Source organism: Vigna unguiculata, chromosome 4 (assembly GCF_037176805.1).
Source record: "Vigna unguiculata cultivar grain cowpea cultivar isolate G323 ecotype 2 chromosome 4, ASM3717680v1, whole genome shotgun sequence".
Taxonomy (NCBI): domain Eukaryota; kingdom Viridiplantae; phylum Streptophyta; class Magnoliopsida; order Fabales; family Fabaceae; genus Vigna; species Vigna unguiculata.
The window spans coordinates 49,944,663-49,960,135 of record NC_140795.1 but is presented as its reverse complement, the minus strand read 5'-3'; the positions used below and the strand labels follow the sequence as shown (position 1 = coordinate 49,960,135).

Sequence of the window (15,473 nt, the reverse complement as noted above, 5' to 3'; positions counted from 1 at the left end):
GAGATGCTGAACACCAAAATTTGATTTTGGAAAAACAGCATCATTATGGAAATGTACATGCAGTAGAAAAATTACGCCAATCCATTGAGATATGGTATGCTACAAGTGAATATTTTCGACAAGAAATGAATCCTAATTTTAGAATGACCGATCCTTTTAATCCAGTCCATATAATGTCCTTTTCGGGAGCTAGAGGAAATGCATCTCAAGTACACCAATTAGTAGGTATGAGAGGATTAATGTCGGATCCACAAGGACAAATGATTGATTTACCTATTCAAAGCAATTTACGCGAAGGGCTATCTTTAACAGAATATATAATTTCTTGCTACGGAGCTCGTAAAGGGGTTGTAGATACTGCTGTACGAACATCAGATGCTGGATATCTTACACGTAGACTTGTTGAAGTGGTTCAACATATTGTTATACGTCGAACAGATTGTGGTACCATTCGAGGAATTTCAGTAAATACCCAGAATGAAACGATGCCGGAAAGTAGTTGGACACAAACATTAATTGGTCGTGTATTAGCAGACGATATATACAGAGGTTCACGATGCATTGCCATTAGAAATCAAGATATTGGAATTGGACTTTTCAATCGATTGAAAACCTTTCAAACACAACCAATATCTATACGAACTCCTTTTACCTGTAGGAATACATCTTGGATCTGTCGATTGTGTTATGGTCAAAGTCCTACTCAAGGTCACTTGGTGGAATTAGGAGAAGCTGTAGGTATTATTGCGGGCCAATCCATTGGAGAACCGGGCACTCAATTAACATTAAGAACTTTTCATACTGGCGGAGTATTCACAGGGGGGACTGCCGAACAGGTGCGAGCACCTTATAATGGAAAAATTAAATTCAATGAGGATTTGGTTCATCCTACACGTACACGTCACGGGCATCCTGCTTTTCTATGTTATATAGACTTGTATGTTAGTATTGAAAATGGTGACATTATACATAATGTGACTATTCCACCAAAAAGTTTTCTATTAGTTCAAAATAATCAATATGTAAAATCAGAACAAGTGATTGCCGAGATTCTCGCAGGAACATATACTTTTAATTTAAAAGAAAAAGTTCGAAAACATGTTTATTCTGACTTAGAAGGAGAAATGCATTGGAGTACGGATGTGTATCATGCATCAGAATTTAAATATAGTAATGTCCATATCTTACCAAAAACAAGTCATTTATGGATTTTATCAGGAAAATCAGACAGATCCGCTTCAGTCTCTTTTTCAACCCGAAAAGATCAAGATCAATTGAACATTCATTATCTTTCTACAGGAGAAAGAGATATTTGTAACCATTTAGCAAGTAATAATAAAGTAAGACATAATTTGTTTCGTTTCACTCCTTCTGAAAAAAAAGAAAGAAGGATTTCAGATTATTCAAAAAATAATCAAATCCTATGTAAAGATCATTGTCATTTTACACATCCTGCTATTTTTCACGATACTACGGATTTATTAGCAAAGAGGCGGAGAAATCGATTCATTATTCCATTTCAATTCCAATCGATTCAAGAACGAGACAAAGCACTAATGTTAGATTCCAGTATCTCGATTGAAATACCAATCCATGGTATTTTTCGTAGAAATAGTATTTTTGCTTATTTCGATGATCCTCAATACCGAACACAGAGCTCGGGTATTACTAAATATAGGACTATTGATATAAATTACATTTTTAAAAAAGAGGATTTTTTAATCGAGTATCCAGGAATTCAAGAATTTAAGACAAAATACCAAATTAAAGTAGATCAATTTTTTTTCATTCCCGAAGAAGTGTATATTTTACCAGAATTTTCTTCCATAATGGTACGGAACAATAGTATTATTGAAGTAGATACACCAATCACTGTAAATATAAGAAGTCAAGTAAGCGGGTTGGTTCGATTGGAGAAGAAAAAAAAAAAGATTCAATTAAAAATATTTTCCGGGAATATCTATTTTCCCGGAGAAATGGATAAGATATCCCGGCACAGTGCCATGTTGATACCACCGAGAACGGTAAAAAAAAATTCAAAAGGATCAAAAAAAAAAATGAAAAATTGGATCTATGCTCAATGGATCACAATTATGAAAAAAAAGTATTTTGTTTTGGTTCGACCGGTCATTTTATATGAAATAGAAGATAGGATCAATTTAATCCAATTTTTTTCCCAAGATATGTTACAAGAAAGAGATAATTTGGAACTTCAAATTATTCATTATATTCTTTCTGGAAATGGAAAATCAATTCGGGGAATTTCTAATTCTAATACAAGTATTCAATTAGTTCGGACTTGTTTAGTCTTAAATTGGGATCAAGACAAAAAATTGTCTTCTATCGAAAAAGGGCATGCTTCTTTTGTTGAACTAAGTATAAAAGGTTTGGTTAGATATTTCTTAAAAATGGACTTAGGAAAATCCCATATTTCATATATAAGAAAAAGGAAAGATCCGCTCGGTTCAAGATTTATCTTGGATAATGAGTCGGACTGGACCAACATCAATCCATTTTTTTTTATAGATCCGAGGGAAAAAGTTCAACAATCACTTAGTCAAAATCATGGAACTATTCATATGTTGTTGAATAGAAATGAGAAATGCCGATCTTTAATAATTTTGTCATCATCGAATTGTTTTCAAATACGATCATTCCACGATGGAAAATATTACAATGGGATAAAAGAAGAAATAAATCCAATTCAAAGAGATCCTCTGATTCCAATTCAAAATTCGTTAGGTCCTTTAGGAATAGCCCTTCAAGTTGCCCATTTTTATTTTTACCTTTTAATTACTAATAATCAGATCTCGATAAATAAAAACGGGCAACTTGACAAATTAAAAGAAACTTTTCAAGTATTAAAATATTATTTAATAGACGAAAACGAGATCATTTATAAATCTGATCTATCTAGTAACATCCTTTTAAATCCATTCTATTTGAATTGGCATTTTTTCCATCATAATTATTGTGAAAAAAAAACGTTTCCCATAATAAGTCTTGGTCAATTTATTTGCGAAAATGTATGTATAGTTCAAACGAAAAATGAACCACACCTTAAATCGGGTCAAATTCTAACTGTTCAAATGGATTCTGTAGGAATAAGATCGGCTAACCCTTATTTGGCGACTCCTGGAACAACTGTTCATGGTCATTATGGAGAAATACTTTCTGAAGGAGATATATTAGTTACATTTATATATCAAAAATCGAGATCAGGTGATATAACACAAGGTCTTCCAAAAGTAGAACAGGTATTGGAAGTTCGTTCGATTGATTCAATATCCATAAACCTAGAAAAGAGAGTGGATACTTGGAATGGGCGTATAACAAGAATTCTTGGCATTCCTTGGGGATTCTTCATTAGTGCTGAGCTAACTATAGCGCAAAGTCGTATTTCTTTGGTTAATCAAATTCAAAAAGTTTATCGATCCCAGGGAGTTCACATTCATAATAGACATATAGAAATTATTGTGCGTCAAATAACATCAAAAGTATTGGTTTCAGAAGATGGAATGTCTAATGTTTTTTTGCCTGGCGAACTAATTGGATTGTTGCGGGCCGAACGAGCTGGGCGTTCCTTAGAAGAGTCGATCTGCTATCGAGTTCTATTATTGGGGATAACAAAAACATCTTTGAATACTCAAAGTTTCATATCTGAAGCAAGTTTTCAAGAAACTGCTAGAGTTTTATCAAAAGCCGCTCTCCGGGGTCGCATAGATTGGTTGAAAGGTCTGAAAGAGAACGTTGTTTTAGGGGGAATGATGCCAGTTGGTACTGGATTCAAAAGAATAATATACCGTTCAAAGCAAAGGCAATATAACAAGATTACCCCGGAAACAAAAAAAAGAATTTATGTGATACATCAAAATAATCTAGGATTTAAGAATTCCTAAAATAATGATTCTTAAGGTCGTATTCATCTCCGGTCACTTTATTTTGTATATATTTTGTATAATAAAAGAAACATAATAAATAAACGAATCATATTCAATGAAATAGAAAAAATGGCCCGATCTTTTTTTTATCAACGGCAAATTTTCAGTAGAAGAGAAGGTTCCTTCGGAACACTTATTTTTTTCTATTTCAGTATACTGGGTCTCTTTCTTTCATTTCAAAAAATTGATCTAATTTCTATTTGGAAATGAAAGAAAAGTGTGGGGATAATTATAAATGACAAAAAGATATTGGAACATAATTTTGGAAGAGATGATGGAAGCTGGTGTTCATTTTGGCCACGGTACTAGAAAATGGAATCCTAAAATGTCACCTTATATTTCTGCAAAGCGTAAGGGTATTCATATTACAAATCTTATTAGAACTGCTCGGTTTTTATCAGAATCTTGTGATTTAGTTTTTGATGCAGCAAGTGGGGGAAAACAATTCTTAATTGTTGGTACAAAAAAAAAAGCAGCTGATTCAGTAGCGCGGGCTGCAATAAGAGCTCGGTGTCATTATGTTAATAAAAAATGGCTCGGCGGTATGTTAACGAATTGGTATACTACAAAAACACGACTTCAAAAGTTCAGGGACTTGAGAATGCAACAAAAGACGGGGAGATTTCATAGTTTTCCAAAAAAAGATGCCGCTATATTGAAGAGACAATTAGCTCAATTGGAAACATATCTTGGCGGCATTAAATATATGAAGGGCTTACCAGATATTGTAATAATCGTCGATCAACAAGAAGAATATACGGCTCTTCGAGAATGTATAACTTTGGAAATTCCAACAATTTGTTTAATTGATACAAATAGTGACCCGGACCTCGCTGATATTTCAATTCCAGCTAATGATGATGCTATAGCCTCAATTCGATTAATTCTTAACAAATTAGTTTTTGCAATTTGTGAGGGTCGGTCTAGATATATACGAAATTCTTGATTAATAATAAGATAAAAAATTCTTGAATTTGCTTCGAGGGGTTCATAGATTTATGGAATCGCTTACTATACTAGTAAGAAATTGCACAAAAATGAAAATAGAAAACAAACAAAAATTTTATGTAATTAGTATCGGTATTCAAAATCAAAAATGAAAGTAGACAAATCAAAAGGGAAAGGAGATGTTTGAATAAAAATAATTCCCTTTTTTCAACTTCTTTTTTTAGAGGACAGGACAATATGAATGTTTTATTATGCTCTATCAACACATTAAAAAGATTATACGATATATCTGCTGTGGAAGTAGGTCAACATTTCTATTGGCAAATAGGGGGTTTCCTAGTACATGCCCAAGTACTTATTACTTCTTGGGTTGTAATTGCTATCTTATTGGTTTCAGCCATTCTAGTTATTCGAAATCTGCAAACCATTCCCACTTTCGGTCAGAATTTATTTGAATATGTTCTTGAATTCATTCGAGACGTGAGCAAAACTCAGATTGGAGAAGAATATGGTCCGTGGGTTCCTTTTATTGGAACTTTGTTTCTATTTATTTTTGTTTCTAATTGGTCAGGGGCTCTTTTACCTTGGAAAATCATCCAATTACCTCATGGGGAGTTAGCTGCACCCACAAATGATATAAATACTACCGTTGCATTAGCTTTACTTACATCAGTTGCATATTTCTATGCGGGTCTTTCAAAAAAAGGATTAGCTTATTTTAGTAAATACATCCAACCAACTCCAATCCTTTTACCGATTAACATATTAGAAGATTTCACAAAACCCTTATCCCTTAGTTTTCGACTTTTCGGAAATATATTAGCTGATGAATTAGTAGTTGTTGTTCTTGTTTCTTTAGTACCTTTAGTAGTTCCTATACCTGTCATGTTCCTTGGATTATTCACAAGCGGTATTCAAGCTCTCATTTTTGCTACTTTAGCTGCGGCTTATATAGGTGAATCCATTGAAGGCCATCATTGACTAGTTTTCTCAAAAATAGTCTTTTTTGTTTAGCTTGCCACACATATATTGTGGCTCAATAGAATCTACAAAATAAACATCTATCTATAGATATATAGATAGATATAGATAGATCTATTCGATTAGTATATATTAGTTTGGATATTCAAAAAAAATGAATAGCTAGAATTAGAATTCTGTATGATATTTACGTTTACAATGTGTGATAAAAAGATACTATATAGAATGTTAGTAGATTCTCGTTTGATTCACATTTAATTCAACAATTGATCAAAAGATAATTAAAAACATTTAGATCACCCAATTTCCTATATTTCTTTGAAACATTAATGAAATCGAATGAATTTATTTAGATTGATTGTATCCATATGGGATAAGAGAATAAGAAAAGAGGGAAGGGGAGCTTAAAAAAAAACATGATAAAAAAAATAGAAGTGAGGGGATCAGTCAAGGTTTTTTAGGTTTCAAAGAATGAATTTCAATTTCGATTGAATCTAAAACACAAAGAAAATTAGTTTACAGCATAGAAGAAACCTATGTATATGTGATATGATATTATAGATGAACTAGTTTTATATGAACTAACCATATATCTGAAATAACTAATCTTTTCTATATAAAAAAGGCCTCGCTATTACTGTCAATTTCTATAGGGATAGAAAAGCAAAGTCCTTGCGTTTCAGCTCTAATTGTGAATTGAAAATTAAAAAACTAAAGAAATTGTATAAAAAAACGAAGAATTCAAAGAATGATTCCAAAATTAAGGTAAGAGAAGAACAAAGATTATACAGATTCACCCCCAAAACTATGTAGTTGAGACGAAAAAAGAAATCTCGAAGTAATTCGTTTAATAACTATTATTTTCAATTTTTAATTCTTATTTTTATTAATTACTTTAACTGAAAAAGTCTTGGTAATTGAAAAATGAAGTCAGAATTTATTAGTCGATTATATCATTAACTATTTCTTTCTTTTATATGTAGGTTACGAGGAAATTCTCATGAATCCAATTATTTCTGCCGCTTCTGTTATTGCTGCTGGATTGGCCGTAGGGCTTGCTTCTATTGGACCTGGGGTTGGTCAAGGCACTGCCGCAGGGCAAGCTGTAGAGGGGATTGCACGACAACCAGAGGCAGAGGGAAAAATACGGGGTACTTTATTACTTAGTCTGGCTTTTATGGAAGCTTTAACAATTTACGGGCTGGTTGTAGCATTAGCACTTTTATTTGCTAATCCTTTTGTTTAATCCTAAAAAGATAAAAATACATATGTGGACTTCCTTTTTCGAATTATATTAATAATTCACTCCTACAATTCTTTATCTGTTCGGATAAGAACACAGGAGAAGGACTAATTGAAAGGTATTCACATACTTATTCACCCTCTTTCTTCTTTTTGTTTAGTCCAATGAACCCCTCTTTTATTTTATTTCTTTTAAGATAATTTTTTGAAAGTGTTCAAACTAGATAGATTTTGCAATTGATAAAAGAACTGGTATCTAATTCTAAGAAGTATCATTCTTTTAGGGAATCTTCCAATTGATTGACCAATCCAAATTATATCAAATTCTATAATTATATATTCCAATTAGATTATTATATTATCTATCTAATAGGAATATTAGAAAGATAATTAGTCTATTCATAAGAGGAGATGAGATCATATGAAAAATATAACCGATTCTTTCCTTTGTTTGGGCTCCTGGCCATCCGCCGGAAGTTTCGTGTTTAATACCGATATTTTAGCAACAAATCCAATAAATCTTAGTGTAGTGTTAGGTCTACTGGTTTTTTTTGGAAAGGGAGTGTGTGCGAGTTGTTTATTTCAAAGAATAAATTGGATTTAACCAAACTGCACTTTTTAGTTTAGTTAGAATTAAGAAAATGTGCAGAATCCCGCGAATTACTTCTGAATTCATTTTCTTTTTTGAATAAATTAAGAAAAATCTTAAAGAACCATAGCATTTCGCGCTTTATTGGTAATCCACTTTGATTCTCTATTTACCAAAAATTTTGGACTATTACCATGGTTAAAAAGAGTTTGAAGTCTATACGCAGTGTAGTACTCTTTCTACCGCTATATTAATACAGAAAGGAAACGGTTTCAAAAAAATTATTCGATTTTTTTTCGATATAAAACACTCATGTCGATAAAAAAAATGGCTTGAATCCTATTTATGGCGAGAAATAAAAAACGGTGTGAATTTAAACCTCCCCTTTGTACGATGCGTAATCGATGGATGACCTATGTATAAATTCAAAAGAAGTCTTTGGATTTGAATAAAAAAACAACTTTGTTGACATATATTTGTTTGGTCAAAAGAGTCCTCCGAATATTCTAGTCTTATATTGGTAATTGTTTTCACTTTGAATAGAGAAGAGAGGATAGGCTCATTACATAAAAAATTGGTAAATTTCCGATAAGTAATTGAGTGTGAGAGCCAAATGAATCGAAAGATTCATGTTTGGTTCGGGAAGAGATCATAGACATTTTGAAATGGATGGAAAGAGAGTCTACTTTCATTACGTGATTTATTAGATAATCGAAAACAGAAAATCTGGAGAACTATTCGAAACTCAGAAGAATTACAGGAAAACGCCATTGAACAGCTCGAAAAAGCCCAGGCCCGCTTAAGGAAAGTTGAAACAGAAGCAGATCTGTTTCGGGTGAATGGCTATTCTGAGATCAAACGAGAAAAATTGAATTTAATTAATTCAATTTATACGACTTTGGAACAATTAGAAAATTACAAAAACGAAGCTATTGATTTTGAACAACAAAGAGTTATTAATCAAGTTCGACAGCGGGTTTTACAACAAGCCTTACAGGGAGCTCTAGGAACTCTAAATAGTTGCTTGAACAACGAGTTACATTTACGTACTGTTAGTGCTAATATTGGCATGTTTGGGATGATGAAATAAAAAAATAACTGATTAGGCTTTCTATTATACAATAGAGTATAGGCATCATTTTTTTCTTATAAAAAATAAATTTAAGATATTTTCATGGTAACCATTCGTGCAGATGAAATTAGTAAAATTATCCGTGAACGCATTGAGCAATATAATACAGAAGTAAAAATTGTAAATACTGGTACCGTACTTCAAGTAGGCGATGGTATTGCTCGTATTTATGGTCTTGATGAAGTAATGGCGGGTGAATTGGTGGAATTTGAAGAAGGTACTATAGGCATTGCTTTGAATTTGGAATCAAAAAATGTTGGTGTTGTATTAATGGGTGATGGTTTGCTGATACAAGAGGGAAGTTCAGTAAAAGCAACAGGAAGAATTGCTCAGATACCTGTAAGTGAAGCTTATTTGAGTCGTGTTATAAATGCCCTGGCTAAACCAATTGACGGTCGAGGAGAAATTTCAGCTTCGGAATCTCGATTAATAGAATCTCCCGCTCCCGGTATTATTTCAAGACGTTCGGTATATGAGCCTCTCCAAACAGGACTTATTGCTATTGATTCGATGATCCCCATAGGACGGGGCCAGCGAGAATTAATTATTGGAGATAGACAAACAGGTAAAACAGCAGTAGCCACAGATACAATTCTCAATCAACAGGGACAAAATGTAATATGTGTTTATGTAGCTGTTGGTCAAAAAGCATCTTCTGTGGCTCAAGTGGTGACTACCTTACAAGAAAGAGGAGCAATGGAATACACTATTGTAGTAGCTGAAACAGCGGATTCTCCAGCTACATTACAATACCTCGCGCCTTATACAGGAGCAGCTCTGGCTGAATATTTTATGTACCGTGAACGTCACACTTTAATCATTTATGACGATCTCTCCAAACAAGCACAGGCTTATCGGCAAATGTCTCTTCTATTACGAAGACCACCAGGTCGCGAAGCTTATCCAGGGGATGTTTTTTATTTACATTCGCGTCTTTTGGAAAGAGCCGCTAAATTAAGTTCTCAGTTAGGCGAAGGAAGTATGACTGCTTTACCAATAGTTGAAACTCAATCGGGAGATGTTTCAGCTTATATTCCTACGAATGTAATTTCCATTACAGATGGCCAAATATTCTTATCGGCCGATCTATTCAATGCTGGAATAAGACCCGCTATTAATGTTGGTATTTCAGTTTCCAGAGTTGGATCGGCGGCTCAAATCAAAGCCATGAAACAAGTAGCTGGTAAATTAAAATTGGAATTAGCACAATTCGCAGAATTAGAAGCTTTTGCACAATTCGCTTCTGATCTAGATAAAGCTACTCAAAATCAATTAGCAAGAGGTCAACGATTGCGCGAGTTGCTTAAACAATCCCAATCAGCTCCTCTTACTGTGGAAGAACAGATAGTAACTATTTATACCGGAACGAATGGTTATCTTGATTCATTAGAAATTGGACAGGTAAGGAAATTTCTTGTTGAGTTACGTGCTTACTTAAAGACGAATAAACCTCAATTCAAAGAAATCATATCTTCTACCAAGACATTCACTGGGGAAGCAGAAGCCCTTTTAAAGGACGCTATTAAAGAACAGATGGAACTCTTTTTATTCCAGGAACAAGTAGAAAAAAATTGATGAATCATTAAATAATTTTGTAATTCAATTTTCCAATTTTTATAATTAGTATCTTTTAATATGTTTTTATTTCATTTGAATATTATATATAATGAATTCGAATCAAAATGTAATAAATCAAAAAAAATAGAAGGACAAGGTTGAAATTAGATATGCAAACAACTTGCGTCCAATAGGATTTGAACCTATACCTAAGGTTTAGAAGACCTCTGTCCTATCCATTAGACAATGGACGCTTCTATTTTATATTTGATTCTTTAACCTTTTTAACTAAACCTTATTAAAAAGATTAAAGAATCAAACAAATATAAAGAATTCTAGAAATTATAAAAATAAAATAAATCAAATATTTAGAATAAAAGAAAAAAAAAATAAAAAAGAAAAATCAATTGAATATAATTGAATATATATAACTAAAACTAAATTAAGAAATGAAAATGAAGAATTGACAAATTCTTTAAGAATTCTAGATTCATTCTCGAAGAAAAAAGATAGATTTAAATAGAATAAAATAGAAGCGGGTAGCGGGAATCGAACCCGCATCGTTAGCTTGGAAGGCTAAGGGTTATAGTCGACGTTGATTCATCATTTTGATTTAACGTCTCTAATTCAAAACTGAACGTGAAACTTTTGTTTCATTCGGCTCCTTTACGGAATGAAGAGATGGACAATAAAAAAAATTGACCCATAACATCTATGTCAGCCTTTTTGTATGAATAGGTTTCAAATATCTTGCTTTTTAGATGATCCCTCTAGAAGAGCAATATTCTAACAATCTATGTTTTTTTTCTAGTTACTTCGTTCTCTATTTCTATTTCAGAAAATCTTTAGGAAAAGAAGAAAATTTCCGTCGAGCTAAAAAAATGTCGATGTCTCTAGTAAACTAAAAGAATCGTTTAATAGCTATTTTGCTTCAATTTTTACTATGCAAAAAAATGGAAGATTTAGTTACGATTAGAAAGAAACTTTGTATATTTCTCTCCATAGATCCTTTAGTAATACTCAAAAAATTCGGATTATAGATCCAATTCCAAAAACTTATGTTTCATAATTTTAAAACTCAATTTGTCAAATTCGATTTGATTCTTCTTGTATACAAATTACAATAATGTATATTATACCGCAAATAATTCATCGAGGGGTATAAAGGAGTCCCTTTAAGTAAAAAATAAAGTTTTTGATCGGCATATGAATCAAATGGGGGATCCCTTAACTTTTGGGGGGTCCTTGAAACGAATCGCACTTTTACCACTAAACTATACCCGCTACAATATCATTATTGTATCTTTTGTTGAACAAAGCAATCAGACAAAATAAAGAAATGGGAGGCATAATATTCTAATAAGTCGAGTATTGACATGTTTCATTAGAGAATCTTCTAATGAAATTTGAAAAACGGGATAATTTTCATTTTTTTATTTTGCTGAAGGTTATATATATATACAATTTACGTTACCAGAAAAAAGAGAGGGAGTAAGAAAAGAGAACATTTTTATATTATCTTATTTTGGTTTTATCTCATAGGAATCTATCCGTATCTCTTATTTTTTTTTTAATTACAAATATTTTTACAAATATTTTTTTTTCGAATAAAATATATTCAAATAAAGAATTTTTCTTCAATATTCATGGGAATAAAAGAAAAAGAGCCCGACTAGGTACTGGCCGGGCTCATTGGCTGTATAAAAAGAAAAAAAGAAAACTAAAATATATAGAATAATAAAAAAAAGATAGATAAGATAAAAAAGAATAAAAAAAAAGCAAGTCTCTTTTTTTTTTAAGCTCCCTTTTTGTTCTTCTTGTTTATGTGATATAACATAAACAAAGTAATTCTTTTTTTTTTCAATTGGGGAGAGATGGCTGAGTGGACTATAGCGTCGGATTGCTAATCCGTTGTACAAATTCTTGTACCGAGGGTTCGAATCCCTCTCTTTCCGTTGATAATTTGGTATTTTTTTTTGAACTTGTTTTTTTTATTTACTAGTTAAAGATGTTAAAATAGAGAAAATCCTAAAAATATTTCAAAATTCCGCACAAGCAAGAAAACACAGAATCCACTTTTTTCTTATTCTATTCTTCACGTCCTGGATTACGTCCTGGATCGTTAGATAGGAATCCGAAGATGAAAAGAGAAACGAAAAAGATCACTACCGTATAAACAAAAAGTTTTAGAGTAAGCATTATGAAATCTCCAAGATAATTAAAAAACGACAAAGAAAGAGAATAGATTCTCTTATATTACAACATATTTTGTTTCTTTTAATACTAAGATACTAAGTTTCTAAAAAATGAAGTTTTTTTAGGATATGAGGAGATATATATATATGAGTTTCGAAAATGAATTGATAGTAAGAGTAGATTATTTTATTACAAATTATCAATAATTCTTTTGACCAAAAATCCTTTTTTTCTGTAATCTAGGTATTCGATTGGTGAGGGGTTCCAATCGAATAATCGGATTAGGTTTTTTCAATTCAAAAAACGTAAATGATGAGAAGGTCCCTTTTTTTCCTATATATTGAAAAATTTCAATATTGGAATCCAGAAGTCACACTGTAAGACTTATCTGATCTTATAAATTGTTAAAATGTTCGAGTTTTAGTTTTCTGAAAAATTCTGAATTTTTTTACGACATTATTCAAATTAAAAATATCATCGAAAACTTACAGCAGCTTGCCAAACAAAAGCTAAAAGAAAAAATAGTACGGGTATTACTGGCATAATATCCACAATTGGATTCAAGAAAGCGTAGGCTTCGGGCAATTTCTCCAAAAAAAAACTACTGGAATAAAGGACGGAGTGAATACAAATACAGATCCAACTAAAGATATTAAGCATAACAAACATTTTGTTCTTTAAAAAAAATAAAAGTTATTTTTGTTTTTTTTTTTTCATTCTAATTTTCAATTTTATTGCATTATATACATAATACAATAAAAAGGAAAATAAAGAGTTATGAATAAAAGTAAAAAAATGAATCAAATAAGATAAGAATCTCGAGAATCCTTCTTTTATTTGAACTTTTCCAGTTTCAAAATATTTTTTATTCTGAAATCAAAAAAATTGAAGAAATCATACTTCCTTCTATATAATATCTTAATTGAATTGTATGTAATGATCAATCAATTTAGTTTTATCCTATCTATCTATATCCATTTATAGATATAGATAGATATGTAGATACGCATATAAAATACTAGTCGCAAAATTTTTTTTTTATAGAAATTTTTGAACTGGAATTGACGAACAACCAATATCAATAATAGTCTTTATTAATGTAAAATGGAAAATGGGGCGTGGCCAAGCGGTAAGGCAACGGGTTTTGGTCCCGCTATTCGGAGGTTCGAATCCTTCCGTCCCAGAGCATATCTATTTAGGATGTATATCATATTTGAATACAGATTGTATCGCATAATTAAAAGGGACCCTCCTTTTTTTGAAAAAAAAAATTATCATTTTTCTACTTTACAAATTATAAAAATAGAATAGAGTAGAAAATATATTGCTAGAATATCAAGTTCATTTTCATTTATGTCTTTACTTTTAAAAAGGTTTTCATTATATATAAGAAAAACCGAAACGTAAAAAAAAGGATAGATTCTTATGTAGCGAATGAATCAATCACTATTCACGATTCGATAATTACATACTGGATCTAAGCTAAGGGAATGTTAGAGTAAAACTTCGTTTGAAACGATGTGGTAAAAAGCAACGTGCGGCTTGAAAGACATGATTAAATTAGGGGTGGATTTTGATATCCGCCATTTTTTCTAGTATTTTACAAACGAACATGATCTTGACTTGACATCATTTGTTCTGTTCCACTAGACCCCTTTTTTTGTTTTTGGGACAGGAAAGGGATTAATGATGTAAATAGTACATGATGGAACTCGAATTTATTCATTTCTCGGGAGCAAGTATCTAAAATTTAATAAATTCTAAAAAGTTAATAAGTCTGTTTATTTTATAAAAATAGAAAGGATCTTATTTCAGCCAGGTTCAAAAAAAATGGTTGAAATTTGTAAAATTGCTTTTTTATCAAAAAGTTTATCCGCAGGAATTAACTTTTTTTATGATTCTTTCAGAGAAAAACAGGTATGTTGCTCCCATTTTTTTAAAAAATTGAAGATTCCCGGAGTAATGTCTAAACCCAAAGATTCAAAGAAAAGCTAAAAAATCAGGGAATTAAGGAAATACCATTTTCAAATTGTATCATCAATTCTATTATCAAAAATTTTAGAAAAAAGAAATGAATGATAAAGAAACGAAATACGGGCAAGAAAGAGGAGTAGAGACCACTCAATAAATGAAATAGCTGCTGCTTGGTTTTCTTTTTAGTTTTTTGAGAATTTTTCAAATTGAGTGTTATGGAGGTACAAATAGGAAGAGTTTTTTTTTTTCAGAAAGAAAATACGAAAGAAAAATACTTCAGTCATTGTTTAATTGATTTGATGATTTTATTGCTCTATTTTACATCATAATTTTCGAAATACATAGAATTTTTGATATTCTCGAGCCGTACGGGGATAAAAATTTCCTGTACGTTTGGAGGGGGGGTATCTATATCTATCCCAAAGAGCTGTTTATCGAATTGTTGCTAAGGGATGTTCGACCCCAAAGAGAGGGAAGATATCTTCAGAAAGTGGATCCTATAAAGAATTAAACCTATTTCAATATTCCTGTTATTCTTTCATTTCCTTGACAAGGGGCGCTTAACCTACAGGAACTGTTCAGCATATTTCAAAAAAGGCAGGTGTTTTTATAGAACTTAGCTCGAATCAACAAACGAAATTCAATTAATGAAATCAAAAAGGGGGTGTAGATTATTTGTATATAGATTTACAAAACTCCCCGCTCTCTTGTTATATTCATACTTCATTTTTTTATTTCTTGTTGTTTATATAGAATCATAGAATGCAATTTTATATAGTCAGACAATTCATGAAATTTTCATAAATCTTCAAAAAAAATGAAAAATTGTATAGAGATAAAAGAGAGAATATAGGAAAAAAAAGAGTAACTAAATATAGTAATTGGACTTTTAAATAGATTCCCCCCTATGAGG

The 15,473-nt window shown here is 31.5% G+C and overlaps 1 non-coding gene across 1 annotated transcript; it reads right to left on the bottom strand.

The window, feature by feature from the left end:
• Nucleotides 1-10,572: 10,572 nt before the first annotated feature.
• TRNAR-UCU (transfer RNA arginine (anticodon UCU)) lies at nucleotides 10,573-10,644 on the bottom strand. The gene has a single exon. It is a non-coding gene; the product is annotated as a tRNA-Arg (tRNA).
• Between the last annotated feature and the right edge of the window lie 4,829 nt (nucleotides 10,645-15,473).